This window comes from Pinus tabuliformis, chromosome Q, assembly GCF_031772625.1.
Source record: "Pinus tabuliformis cultivar Carrire ecotype Pingquan chromosome Q, CPIR1, whole genome shotgun sequence".
Classification (NCBI taxonomy): Eukaryota; Viridiplantae; Streptophyta; class Pinopsida; order Pinales; family Pinaceae; genus Pinus; species Pinus tabuliformis.
The window spans coordinates 1265232578-1265247856 of NC_142296.1; positions in this window are offsets into that span (position 1 = coordinate 1265232578).

Below are 15279 nucleotides of genomic sequence, written 5' to 3' on the forward strand. Positions count from 1 at the left end.
ATACAGAGAATCTTATGAAACAGAATGTTGGAGATAGGGATAATCTTATGAAACAGAATGTTGGAGATAGAGATAATGTTCCAGAAAATAGAGAACATTGGAAGAGTCAAGATGTTGGAAAGATAGGATCATTTCTCTAGAAAGAAGTGGTTAGTTGGTAACCTCTCAGTTAAGTGCTTTCCGTTCTTGTGCACAACTATATGATTTTTAAAGTGTTGTTTTTTTAGGGTTGAAATTGTAATTTCTATATAAAGGTTTAATTAGTTGCTTGAATTTGGATTAGTAATTTTCGTTTAATAATTTGATTATTAAATTTTTGTTTTTTTATTCGAACTCATAATGTTTTATAAGAAAATAGTAATCAAATTTGTGTAGATGGTATTTTTAAAAATTATTTTTAAAAGTAATTATTAATGTTATTATTAATATTAGTTTTGAGGGATAGTTTAATTGGTCTAGTTTTTAATGTTAAGTATTTTTCCAATTGTGAGATTACATGGTTAAATCTCTTGGATGCCTTTGGGGTTAAAACTTATTAGATAAATCCTTTAGGGTCCTCGGATTATTAATAATTAGATGAAGATAATTTAACATTAAGAATTTAAGTTTTGTTAATTACTATTATGATTATTATTATTATTATTATTTAAATTTATTTATTTGGAAGGTGATTGGTTGAAGTCTTATTATGAACTGTTTATTAACATCAATTTTTATTAGTTACTAATTTTAATTTTTAGTTTTATTTCCTTTTTACTTAACTTTTTCCTTTTCCTTTTATTTCTTTATCTCTATTATTTTCATTTTCATGACTTATAGTTTTTTCTTTATTTTTTTTTTAAATGAAAGGGGCTAGTTCCCTTAAGAAGCATTCTTTTTTTACATTATATGTGTCAAAACACGCTGACATCCATCACATCAGGACTTTTCACATTACAACCACATATAGGCAAATATATGCTGCGCAACTGGAATATATCGGGATCGAACGTTGGTGGGGTGCGAGGCATCCCACTGCCCCAACCAACAAGCCATGCACTCGGGTGCATAGTTTTTCTTTATATTTTCAATTTAAGATAACCTATTATTATATTAAAAACATATTTTTTAATAAATGTAATTATAAAAATTATATACGTTAATAAAAAATAAAATACATAAATATAAATATATATAAAAATAAAACATTTAATATATATGTTAATATAAACAACATTAGTTAATCATATTTTTTAATTTTTGTATATTTAATAATACAATATTTTATCAAGTTATATTTAAATAAAATGAAAAATACTAACTACTATATAACTCTGATTAAATATTATAAATTTATCATATTTATATAAAAAAATATCATATTAATTTATAAAATTTATTTATAAAATAAACATTTTTTAAAACTATATTTTTCCTAATATTAAAAATCATTTATTTTTTATTTTTATTTAAAACCATTGATTTTAATTTTTCGTTGACGATTTCACTCAATCAGTTTTAATTGATTTAATAATTTTTCTTTTTCCTTCTTTTCCATACCGAAGGCTTCCACGAAATACAGCTAAAATAGAATCCATTTGGGGTGTAATTTCGTTGAACATATGAGTAACGTCTCTGTCGGGGAAATTATGTGAACATAATATGTATTTATTGACTTGACATCTTCGCTTGGGTGAGGTAAGAGCGTATGCTTTAACAAGGTGGAATAATTTTATGCCAACTCTGTGGAAAATATATAATATAATATTTCTATATTGACTTGATATATATAATGTATTTAATGGGGATATAAAAAAATATCGAGAATAATAGTTATTATTATTTCAAAATCAAAATATGAGGTTGTTATTATTAGAGTAATATAAAGGGTTATTAAGATTTTTAGATATAATTAAGAGAATATTTATAAAAGGTTAAAGATAATGTAGTGTTATATGTTTAATTTTGGAAATATGAGGAGGAAGGTTTTTATTAGTTTTCTTGGCACTTTTCTAAATGGTGCGTTGAAGCCTACTAAGAATAAATGATTGTTGATTTTCCGAGATTCAAGAAGATCCTAATTCAACTTATTGTACAATAGCTAAAAGCTCAATTTTTTAAAAGAGTAGAAGAAATATTTATGCTTGCTGATACAAAAACGAAAAACTAGGTCATATAGGTCCATTACAGAGTTAGAGATATAGACAAAGAGCATCAAGGAATAGATAGAAAGAGACCGGTTAGGGAGATTTGTCTTACTTAGCTATGCTTCAACATTCTTGCTTGAGGGGACAGTCTTCAAAGGATTTTCGTGAGGAGATCCGCGAAGTTGATGAGACAATCCCTGGTTGACTAACTTATCTGCAATTTTATTTCTAGTTCTTCTTATGTGATTAGGGATAATCATCAGAATGGAAGGAAGGAGTGATACTGCTCATATGAGTATCTTTCAAGTCTCTAACGACAAGATATTTTTCTGATTTGGGTGCCATGTAGGATCTTATGGATCATGTTTATAATGAGATGAGAATGTCCCTCCACCATAAGTTTTGTGTAGCCTTGATTTTGGGAAATCAATAGTACCTCTTTGATGGTTTTCGATTATTTTTCATTGTTACTTTTATATCCCATAAACCCTGAATAAATGTAGATAGGGGATCCCAAATGATCCTTGGAGATACCTCTACATCTCGCCTTTCCTGGGTTATCTTTTGAACCACCATCAAAATTGAGCTTTAGAAAATTTAGGGGAGGGTGGCTCTAGGAGGAGGGAATATGCATTGTAGCAAGGGTGAAGAGATGGGGCAATGTGACTCTTGGAGTAGAGAAGAAACTCTAAAGTAGAAAAGTATCATTGCCTAAGGTATGCCAGTCTTGATCTGATCAAGGCTTCGTGGGAATCGGTTCCTCTACATTCTTTTGAATTTTGATATAAAGAGTGTCATGATGGAGGGAGTGATTATTGAATATGTGATGATTCCTCTCTTTGCAAATAGCCCAAAGGAGTAGGTCTGGAAGGATATTTTAGATGTGATTCAAGATAGGATTATTAAAAATCTTGAGCCCTCCTTTTTAATGGTGTGAGTGATATTAGATAGATCATGGTTGGATCACTTCATGCTAGCTTCTAGATCACTCCATAGATGATTGGGACAGGGAAAATATAGAAGTGGTGCTCCACATTTTCAACTTCCTAAAGGCACAAATAATAGAAGGAGGGGCCCATATTCTTTTGTTTCTAAATATTTTCCTAGGTTAAGGTTTTCCCTTGAATTAGGAGCCATAGGAAGATGGAAACTTTCTTCCATAGATTTCTTTGTTAGATGCATCTCTAGATGGAATCATTTGGAAATTCTTTGAAACCCGCTTCCAAGCTATAAGCCTCATGGATGAAAAAGGAACCACTTGGTCCATAATCCCAATACAGTTTATTGGTGAAGTTGGATATCATGATGAGTCTTTGCTGAAGATTCTTCCAAAAGTTTGACCAAGTATCCTCCCCGAGCTTGGGGTTCCATTCCCTCATACTTAATCTTAACCATTGTCTCCATGTTTGATACAAGTTAGATGCATCCCAATAGTCTTTGACTTTGAAAATGACTTGGGATTTCATGTGGAGACATAGATCCCATAAGTCATTTAAGACTTTGGAATTTTGGGAGCTATTACCATGAGTCCTCCCAAAACATAACTCTCTGTCCATCACAAATTTCCTAGAGTAGTTTTGTATCAAATGCATTTATTTTTTGCTAGATCGCAAATGAATGAGCCTGCTTGGGAGAAGGGAATTATTATGAGCTCATTAATAGGAATTTTATTTACATATTTTCTCATCTAGATGCATTTCTTGGATTCAACATCACCAGATCTTGGCTCCTAGAATTATAACTAAACTTGAAGGATCTCTTAACCATAGACACCTTAATTTGGGCATGCGGATTTTATCCCAAGCTACAAGTGTCCATTTTTTTCCTATATTTTTCTCCTTCCCATGGGAAAGACTGTTGCATGATCTTGATTAAGGATGGATAAGTAAGCCATAAGAGTAAAGCATAAATATATGGGCAAATCCTATAGAACCAACGTGAGGAGGAATAGTTTTATTGCCAAGTTTTGTGATTGGAAGGTCTAGTTAGTTAATTTGCTGGGGAATTTGATGATAAGATCTTCTTATAAATTGAGTTTGAGGGAACTATCCGCTGGTGGTGCTCCTAGGTACTTTGCTTGAAATTTATTGATTTGGAGACCAAGCCTCTTTGCAACATGTTTCTGCACAACCAAAGGTGTATTAAAGGAAAAGAAAATTAGATTTAGCTATGTTTACTCCATACTTCATTTCATTTACTGTCAGCCTCTCATTCCAATTTTCGTTGACAATCTCAATTAGTCTGCAAATTTCATCAATATCTATGGAAAACACCATTTTTACTGTAAAGTGTCTTGAAAAAATAGTGCAAATTTTCAAATATAAAGTACCTCAGATAGAAAAAATATACGAAAAGGTGATCACTTTATATCGATTCTAGCTCTGCTTCGAGGTGACAGGAGATAAAGAAAATATGAATTTGAGTCCAGATGAAACTAGAAAAGTGTGGAAATGGAATTACTGAGAGGCTTCTGGATGGAATTTCCCCCTGTAGGTTAGGCCACCGTCGGTGACACGTGTGGGGATAAATGGAAGCACTCGTCAATAGCTTTGACGATTCAAATATACAAAACAATCCAATCTCTGTGGATCATGACAGTTGCTTGAAAATATAAGATAATCACAAGATTCAAGATTCCAGGACGGAGAATCTTACAATTCAAAATTTGGAGATATAGATAACCTTTACTAACCCAGAAATTTTGTGGGCGTTGGAAAGGCAGGGAAAGGCAGGGGAGTAAAGTTGAATAAATTAGTATATTAATATAAATTAAATAGTTAGTAAATGTTGATAAATATTAAAATATTCAATTTTTATAATTTAAATTATTAAAATTAAAAAAAAAAAATCATAAAAAATAGATGATTTATAATTTCATTTAAAATAATAATAATAATAATTATTATTTTTAATGATAAAAAGTATTTAAATATAAGTTAAATATATATACATTTAAAAAATAAAAATATATAATAAGATTGTTAGCCATAGAAATTCTTAATTTGTAAATAGGCTATACTAAATGTCCAAAAAACTATAACTCATTTTACATGACACCAGTTTCTATGATTTATTGTTATTTTTTTTTCAATTAATGAATTTAATTAAAAGCTAAAAAAACATAACTAGTTTGGAAATAAATATCAACCTTTGATTTGTGTATACAACTAAGAATAGTATGGAATATTCTATGAAGGTTGAATCCCTATTATCAACTTCTTATTTTTTGTAAGAAAAATAACTTATATTTCCCTAGTGAAAATATGCACATTGCGAAGACCTTAATGGCCTCATCTTAAACTTCTGTCAAAAATAGACACATGTTCCAGGTAATCAATATCCACAACCCTTTTGGTTCTCTTTATATTTGTCTAGCTTCATTGGTCAAAAGTAACATGTTTCCATCATCTAAGCTATGCATCTGAAAATTCTACTTCTTTATGCCTGAAACTCTATGACTATACCTTCTAGTGCTTTATCATTAAGCTTTTCGATGATATCAAGAGCTCTTCATCATACCTATAATGGATATTTGGAGAGGCGATCTGCAATAGTGTTCAAGTCCATTAAAGTGTGTTTTTCTTTGAAACACTCCATATTATTAGCCTTACTTTCAACTTCTCTTAAGGTGTGATATAGATGGGACCTCTTATCACAATCTTGTTGTTGATCCAGTCTATGGTTATTTGGGAGTCACCAAAAATATGAAGTTTTGGCACCTCAAAATAGTTAGCCACATATAGTAATGCCCAAAGTGATTTTTTCCCTTTATATTCAAACCCCTTCCGAGGCAATATCGAATATGTTTAACAGGATGGATCTTTATATAGACAATAACACCGGGTCCACATAATGTAGGATTACCCTAGCTAACTCCATCGAAGTAGCCCTAGGCCATATCCTCCTTCAGTGGAGGCATGGAAGGAGTTCTAGGTTTTTATTTTGGAATCTCTTTGTGCACATTCACCCGAGACTCGATCACAAACATAACTGCCTCATTTGGGATATTTTTGTCTTGGAAGATCGCCATGTTCCTTACCCAGTAAATGGAGTAAACCCATATCGTTGGGAAGGCAAAGTAATTCTAGACCGATATATCCTAAGACCATTCTCTGACATTCTCAACAAGGGAAGCTTTGTTCCATGATGTGGTGTGTGGTGAGTATTTAGTTAAGACCATGCTCCAAAATAAAAAATAAAAAACATATGGACAAATGATGAACAATTGTGAAACCATTTCATCATAATTTATGCACAATGGACAACAATTGAGATATGTCCATCTACTCTTCGTCAGTTGGCCCCCGTGAGTAGTTTATTTGACAAAGCTAACCATAATTATAGTTTACTCTTTAATGGGCATTTGTGTTTCCACAAGAGTTTGTACCACCAAACAACTTCCCTTTTGACTGTTGCATCAAATTGGGATTGATAGCCTATTTTAGTTGTATATTCCCCTGAGGTTGGGTTCTTTGACCATGCCAATATGTTGTTGTCTTCATTATTGATTTTGATAATAGCCGAGGCAAGTAAGCTGTCATACATTTTCCACTCCTAGGCTTCAATATTATTTAAATCCAAATTCTTTGTCAACATCTAACCTTGGACTCCCCATGCCTGAACATCCCTATTCCTAGCATCAACTAGTGAAAAAAACACCCATTTAATATAAAGAGATGATTAGATGGTTTGAAAGCATATATTGGTCCCCTATGCCAATTCATGGACTTGTCCCAATACAAATGTTTTTTCCACTTCCCAAATTCCATGCAATCCAACTACCTATAATAGGAAAGGCATCACAAAGGGCTTTCCAAATTATGGAAGAGGAGAGATGAAAATTTCTGGTGTAATGGATGCATTCTAACTCTGATTTCCCTTCGAAATTTTTGATATTCATAGTCTGTCCCTATATAGATCTATTGTTCAAAATCCTCCAAAGGCTCCTAGATGCTAACAATTTGCAAAAAAGATTTAATTCTTTTATTCCCCAATCCCCCATCATTTTGGGCTGTGCAATCATCCTCCAATTAACTGATGGGATGCCATTTGGCTACCTGTTTCCTTCCCACAAAATTGGTGGCATTCTTTATTGATTCTATTTCTAATCTATTTTGTAATGGATGTAATTGATGACCAATCAATAGAATTATTTCCACTTTATCAGTATTAGTCTCCCCATTCTAGATAAGAGTCGATTACCCATATGGATATCTTGGCTTCAACCTTTCGAATCAACCATAAACAATCTTTTCTTTTATAAGCATTTGTCATAATATATAAACCTAAGTACTTCAAAACATCTTGTATTTCTAATATTTGAAAAGAAAAAGAATAAACCAAATATTCTTTAACAACATGAGAGATATTATTATGCAGGATCGTTGACTTCTCTGCATTTGTTTTCATTCCTCTTATTAGCTTGAATTTTTATAGGATACATTTCAGAACACCAATATATAGAATTGATCCATACACAAAAAGGAGAATGTCGTCAACAAAAATAAGGCAAGAGATTTGAACCTACAATGACATTTTCACCCCCTTCAGATTTCATGCAGTTATGGCTTTTTGAATCAACTTGCTGAGCATTTCCATGAATAATAAGAATATGAGGGTAGACCGTGGGAAACCCTACCTTAAACCACATGAAGCCTTGAAAAATATTGACGTATACACATTTATTAATATTGCAAAGTTGACAGTTGAGATGCAAGCCATCATCCAATTGACTAGCTGTAGATTGAACCCTAACTAAATCCAACATAGATGAATGTATGTCCAATTCACCTTGTCACATGATTTTGACAGTTCTAACTTCATAGCTATGGTAAGGACCTTCTTCTTTTTGGTGAAGTTCATGGACTATTGTGCTATAGACGTTGCGTCATGAATCTAATGGTTTTGGAGGAATCAGAATTACTCTTTTGAAATGATATCACTTAGTATTGGCTTAATTCTTAAAGAAATGATCTTTATAATCAACTTGTACATTACATTACAACAAGAAATAGGTCTGTAATCGTTGAAGGATTGACACTCCTGTTTTCTGGGAATCAGGTATATAAGAGTCGAATTGAGAGCCCCGTGCATACATCCTTCCTTATATGATTCAATTATTACTTTAAGAATTTTAAACTTCAGAAAGTCATAAAATCCTAAATAAAACTTGACTGCGAAAAAATATGGGCCCGAACTCTTTCCCTTTTGAATTTGGGTAAGAGCACCCAAGACCTATCCTTCAGATACCTCCTCCCTCAATGTATCATTCGTGTCCTATGTGATGGATTGTGGGAAAACCTGCAGGACTTCCAAAGTCTCCAAAATTGGATAAATGTTAGGTTCTATAAAATGAGATTTAAAATGGCGCACACTGAGATCCACCTTGTCTTTAAATAAACTTTCCATATTCCCTTTTCCATCCTCTATTTCCCATATGGGGTTTGTTTTCTTTCACATGTCAACAAACTAATGGAAAAACTTGGTATTCACATTTCCCTCATGGATCCAAATTTATCTACTCTTCTGGTGCTAGATATATTCCTCTCAAGCCAGAAGTTCTCTGTTTGCATTTTCTAATGATTTCAATTCTTCCAACTCCACTTCTTAGAAGATGCCTGAAGCACTTAAAGAGTATAAGCAAGCAGTATTTGATTCAAAGTTTCTCAAGGATGACTCCTATTTGTCTTTCATTTCTTTGCACCATGGATTAATTTTCCTTTTCAAGTGTTTCAAGCTATTGGATAACTGCACCATACATGGAGAATCTCCACCCTCTCTCACGTGGATCCATGAGTCTTTGAACAATTTTGAGAAATCCTCCTCTATCCATGACACATTGAATCTGAAGGCTGCAACATGTTGTGGATCCCAAGATTCGATTCTTAGTAATATTGGATAATGATCTGAAATCCCACCCACATAAAGCCATGAATTGATGACGAAATTATTCATCCAACGAGATTATGAAATCAAGAATAAACCTCATTATTTTGAAATTGTTTTAACATCAGATCTCTTTTTTCTCCACCTTTGCAGGAGTTTTGGTGGACTTATGTCCAAAAGGTTGGAATTTTAAAAAAGGTGGCATAAACAACATTCTAACATATCTCTTTTTTTATTAGAACCATATACTTCACAAATCGACATAGTGAGATTAAGGTTACCTCCTAGAACTAGAGGGTGTTGTGATAGAATTCCAGTATCTCTAATGGATTCCTAGAAGGTCCTTCTCTTGGTATATGGACTATATATATCAAAACATTCCAGGACATATTCAAGGGTTTAACTTCAAGTTCAATTGAAATTTCTCCTAGATAGATCGAAGATGAAATGGACTTGTTTTTTGGACTCCATCGAATGAAGAGTCCTTGAGAGATACTTGACGCGCCACTAGCACAAAATGCCTTATCTTTCATCCACAAACCTGAAATATGTTGGGCTTTCTTTCCCGAGGACATCATCTCTTGCAACATGATAATGTCAAGACAATGCATGTGCAAGACTTGCTTGAGGATGTTTTTCTTCGAGGCACCACCAAAATCCTATATGTTTAGGATATTATCTTCATAGGGGAGCCCCACTAGGGGATTTATTTGCTCCAAGAATCTTGACAATAATATTCAACTTCCACAGATGTATGTCTTCCATATATTTTTGTAGTGCAATGAAAAGGTTTGATCAACGACCTATATGATTGGTAGGAACAATGTCTTCATCTAATCCTCCCTTGGAAGGAAAATCCAGAGAGAGTCATGATTTCAATATCAATTCATATTGTTTTTTGCTTGACATGAGGGATGAAGGGGACTTCGACGCTTGACTAGAAGAAAACATTTAGGATAGTGAAACAGTGGGATTGGCCAGATGTGAATACTATGGAACGAAAGGCTTTTAAAATTTTTGATCATCTAGATTGGAGCTTGGCTTACAAGAAGGAACAGGATCCTTTTGAGTTGAATTAATATGATTGGAAAGAGAAGGGATAAGGTCAATGTGAGAGATTCCTTGTAAAGTTTCTTCACTGGAATGCTCCTTAAGGTTAGAAACATGAGTCTCAATGACAATCAATAGGATTTCATGCTTACTAGGTAATGTTTGGTCATATCAAAACTCCATTGTTGCATCATTATGTCATTCCTATTTCTCCTAAGAACTTGATGGAGAGTTATCCTTAGAGAATTATTGCAACTCTGGCCTAGTCTTATTTACCCAAATCTTTTTAGGAACCTTCAGTCCTTCTTCATTCTTCTTACATTCCTCCAAGATATGACCTACTTGTCTACAAGCAAAACAATGAAATGGAATCTTCTAGTAATTGATTGAAGGCAGATCTTGTCCTGATATCTTAGCTCAATTTCTGCCACTAGGCCTTTACTCAAATCCGCTTCCACTATCACCCATGCACATCTTCGATCACATTTGGTGAGGTGATTTCTTTTTAAGGCCACAAATATCCCTATGTTATTTCCTATAAATTCAAGGATTTATTTTTTCCAAAATTAGAGAGGTAAACCTAGAAGAAATGCCCATATCTTGTGGGTCAACATTAGCTCTTTTGTTGGATCAAAATTCTGTTTCCAATGTTGTAGGGATAAACTTGATTTTCCCACATCCGTTCTCTTCCCGTAGTAACCTCTAAGTCTTCCTTTCTTATGAATATAACCAACCTCAGGACATGACATGAAAATGGGGCTATACTCGAGCTTTGAATTCCATAAACTGTCAATCCATTTTTCCAATTCCTGTAGACTAACAACTTTTTTGGCAAACCTTTCGACTAGAGCACAATCCATCATCTTTGGAACAACGTCAAGCCCTAAATATTTTACCACCACCATAGCTGGAATTTTATGGGACATATGGTTTCTTTCACCACTAATTAAGAGTAGAAATAGACAACTTGGATGCATCAAGGGGAAAATGAGCAAGAGAGCCATCCCCTTTTGGTGCTTTGAGAATAACATAATCCCTGTTAATTATGTTATCCTCCACATTAAAGTTATTTGAAGTGCATGAATTGATCACACGCACTAGATCGTCATTCAACAACTTCTCATGATCCTGCAATAACTTCTCCCGACTTATAAAAATGACACCTGAGACCGAATTGTCTAGTTCATAGTTAATGACATAGTACTTGAAACCATCTTGTAGTTCTAATATTTAAAAAGAAAAGAAATCATCTGAATATTCTTTAACAACATGAGAGATATTATTATGGAGGATCACTGACATCTCTGCACTTATTTTCATTCCCGTGATTAGCTCAAATTTTTCTAGGATACATTTTAGAACACCTATATATAGAATCAATCCATACACACAAAGGAGAATGTCGTTAAAAAGAAGAAGCAAGAGATTTGTACCTATGATGAACTTTTCATGCCCTTCAGATATCATGTAGTTATGGATTGTTGAATCAACTTGCTGAGAAGTTCTGTGACTAATAAGAATAGGAGAAGAAACATTGGGAAACCCTGCCACAAACCACATGAAGGCATCAAATTTTATGATGTACGCGCATTTATTAATATTACAAAGTTGGCAGTAGAGATTCGAGCTTAGATTACAAGAAGGAACAAAATCCTTCCAGGATGAATTAATATGATTAGAAAGAGAAGGGATAGGGTCAATGTGAGAGATTCCTTTTAAAGTTTCTTCACTATAATGCTCCTTAAGATTATAAACATGAGTTCCAATGACATTCGACAAGATTTCATGCTTGCTAGGTAATGTATGGTCATCTCGAAACTCCATTATTACATCATTATGTCACTCTTGTTGTTCCCAAAAACTCGATGGAGAGTTATCCTTGGAGACTTATTGCGATTTTGGCCTGGTCTTCTTTACCCAAATATTTTTAGGAACCTTCAGCCCTTGCTCATTCTTCTTGCATTCCTCCAGGATATGAACTACTTGTCTACAAGCAAAGCAGTGAAATGTGATCTTACAGTAATCTACTGATTGAAGCCAGATCTTGTCCTGATATTTTAGCTCAATTTCTGCCATGAGGCCTTCCCTCAGGTCTGCTTCCACCATCACCCATGCACATCTTTGATCACATTTGCTGAGACAATTTCTTTTTAAGGCCAAAAATATCCCTATGTTATTTCCTATCAATTAAAGAATTTATTTTGTCCATAATTGGAGAGGTAAACCCGAAAGAAATGCCCATATCTTTAGGGTCAATATTGGCTCTTTTGTTGGATTAAAATCCAATTCACAATGTTGCATAGATAAAGTTGATTTTCCCACATCCATTTTCTACCCATAGTAACCTCCAAGTCATCCTTTCTTCTGAAAATAACCAACCTCGAGACATGACATGAAAAATGGGGCTATCATTGAAGCTTTAACTTCTAGAAACTATTAATCCATTTTTCCAATGCCCACAGGATAACAATTTTTTTGGAAAACCTTTCGAATAGAGCACAATCCATAATCTATGGAAAACCGCCAAGCCCTAAATATTTTACCACCACCATAGCTAGAATTTTATGGGACATAATGGTTTCTTACGCCATTGATTAGTAGTAGAATCAGACTTGGTCGCATTAGGGGGGAATGAGAAAGAGAGCCATCACCTCTTGGTGCTTTGAAGATGACTTCATCCTTTTAATTATGTCATCTTCCACATTAAAGTTCTTTGAAGTGTGTGAATTGATCATAGGCACGCGATCCTCATCCAACAACTTCCTACAATCGTGCAGTAACTCCCGCTAACTCGTAAAGATATCACCTGAGATCTGATTGTTTTGTTTGTATTCAATGACGTCCAACTCCATGGTGTTATCCTATCACAAAATGAAAATGAAAATGGAAAAGTTGCCACCTGTCCCTAGGAAAGATTCAAAAAATCTTGATAAAATTGCCCCTGCAAGTCCATCGCCGGAAACTGCCACATAAAAATGAAAGCAATGTGATAAAACTAGACTAAGGTTTGAGTATTTGGGGGCACAGGAAAACCTAGGTGTAAACCACCTTAGACCCCCCTACTATTAAAATTCTAGAAGCCCTATTCCAAAATAGATATGCTTATCAACGTAATAATTTTTTATGAAAGAAGTGGTTAGTTAGTAATGGCTTAGTTTTATTTTTCAAAAGAAGTGGTTACTTGGTAATGACTTAGTTTAAGTGAATGTTTTCTTTTTTTTGGTGTATGCTTAGCAATGTGATTGTTAACATCTTGTTTTTGGATTTGAACTTTTCAAAAGTGGTTAGCTGGTAATAGTTTTGTTTAAATGTTTTATGTTATGTTTTTGTGTAGTGATTTGATTGTTAAAGTACTTGGATTTGAACCCATAAATTCTTAAAAATTGTTCGTAATTATTAAACTCATTTAAACTATATTATGCAACTCAAACTTATCATTAAAAGATATTATTTACTTTATTATTTAAAAATATAATTTATTTATTAAATTTTTATGAAATAATAGAAATAAAAAAATATTTAGATTCGAAACAATTATTATTAATTTATGAAAAAAATCATATTTATTATTTTATTATTTATTTATGGAAAAACCATTTCTCCTAAAACTAACAAACTTATTTTATAACAATAGTTAGTATATATATATATATATATATATATATATATATATATATTCCCGTCACTAAAAAAACACAAGATGTGTCTTTACCACTTGAGTTCAATTCCTTCAACATCACTTACCTTATATTAAAAATCATTTATTTAAAAAAAATCTTTTTAATTTTATTTAAACACTTTAATAATAAAATAAATTATAAATTATAAATTTAAAAAAATACAAATAATAATATTTTTCCATTTAATTAACCAATTTTATTTTAAAAACAACAAAATATATATAAAATTTCAAATCCTATTTTTAAAACCTTGGGCATGCCCAAGGCTTCCGCGAAATACAGCTCAAGTTTATAAAGAATCCGTAATTTCGTACAGCTCAAGTTTGTAAAGAATCCGTAATTTCGTGAAACATATGCATAACGCGTCTGTTGGGAAAATTATGTGGAAGATAATAACTATCCATTGACTTGACATTAAGTGAGGTAAGTGCATATGCCTTGATAGGGTGGAATTTCATGGAAATTGTGTGGAAGATAGGATAATACATTCACTTAGAAAATCTGATAGGTTGCTATCCCCACAGTGACATAAATGGGTTATGAAGATTTTTGAGTATGATTATTAGGTTGCTATCACCAAAGTAAGAAAAGTGGGTTATGAATATTTTTGACTATGATTATGAGAAAAAGATTAACGAGTGAATGCGATGCTATATGTTTTATATTGAAAATATAAGGTTTTCTATTAGCGTTTCATCACCTCACCAAATTGGTGCATTGAAGATTACTAAGAATAAATGATTGTTAATTTTATGGTTCAATTTATCCATGAGATTTAAGAAAAACCTAATCCATTTAAGGGTTGCTACAATATAAGGTTTTCTATTAGCCTTTTCATTACTCTCACCAAACTGGTGTATTGAAGATTACTAAGAATAAATGATTGTTAATTTTATGGTTCAATTTATCCATGGGATTTAAGAAGAACCTAATCCATTTAAGGGTTGTTACAATATAAAGTTTTTTATTAGCCTTTTCATCACCTTCACCAAACTGGTGCATTGAAGATTACTAAAAATAAATGATTGTTAATTTTATGTTTCAACTTATCCATGGGACTTAAGAAGAACCTAATCCATTTAAGGGTTACAATTGGTAGCAAGATACCTTTAAGTATTAAAAGCGTAATTTTTTGGTACATAATTCAAAGTTGAAATATTGGGTGTAAGAGGAGTGTATTTATATCTAATTGCGGGTTATTTTAGTTTTTACGAAACCTAGGGATGAGTTATGTGATTTTTTTTGGGAAGGAATGAATAAATAAATCCATAATTTTTTTTTTTTTTTTTTTTTTGTGCGTAAATACTAATTCTATTAAAAAAGAGAAAAATATGTACATGGAGGTCGAAACCTCAGAGGGGGCATAGGCCAGCCTTCAGCCAGAGATTCTGAGACATACATATCCTGCTATCTGCCCTTTCAGGATTAAAAGACTTCAAAACATGATTTGTTAGACCCTGACACACAAAAAAATAATTCTGTTCTGAGTCTAACACAGCATTACTATCGCCTGCAATGGCTTTACTGGTAAACATTCT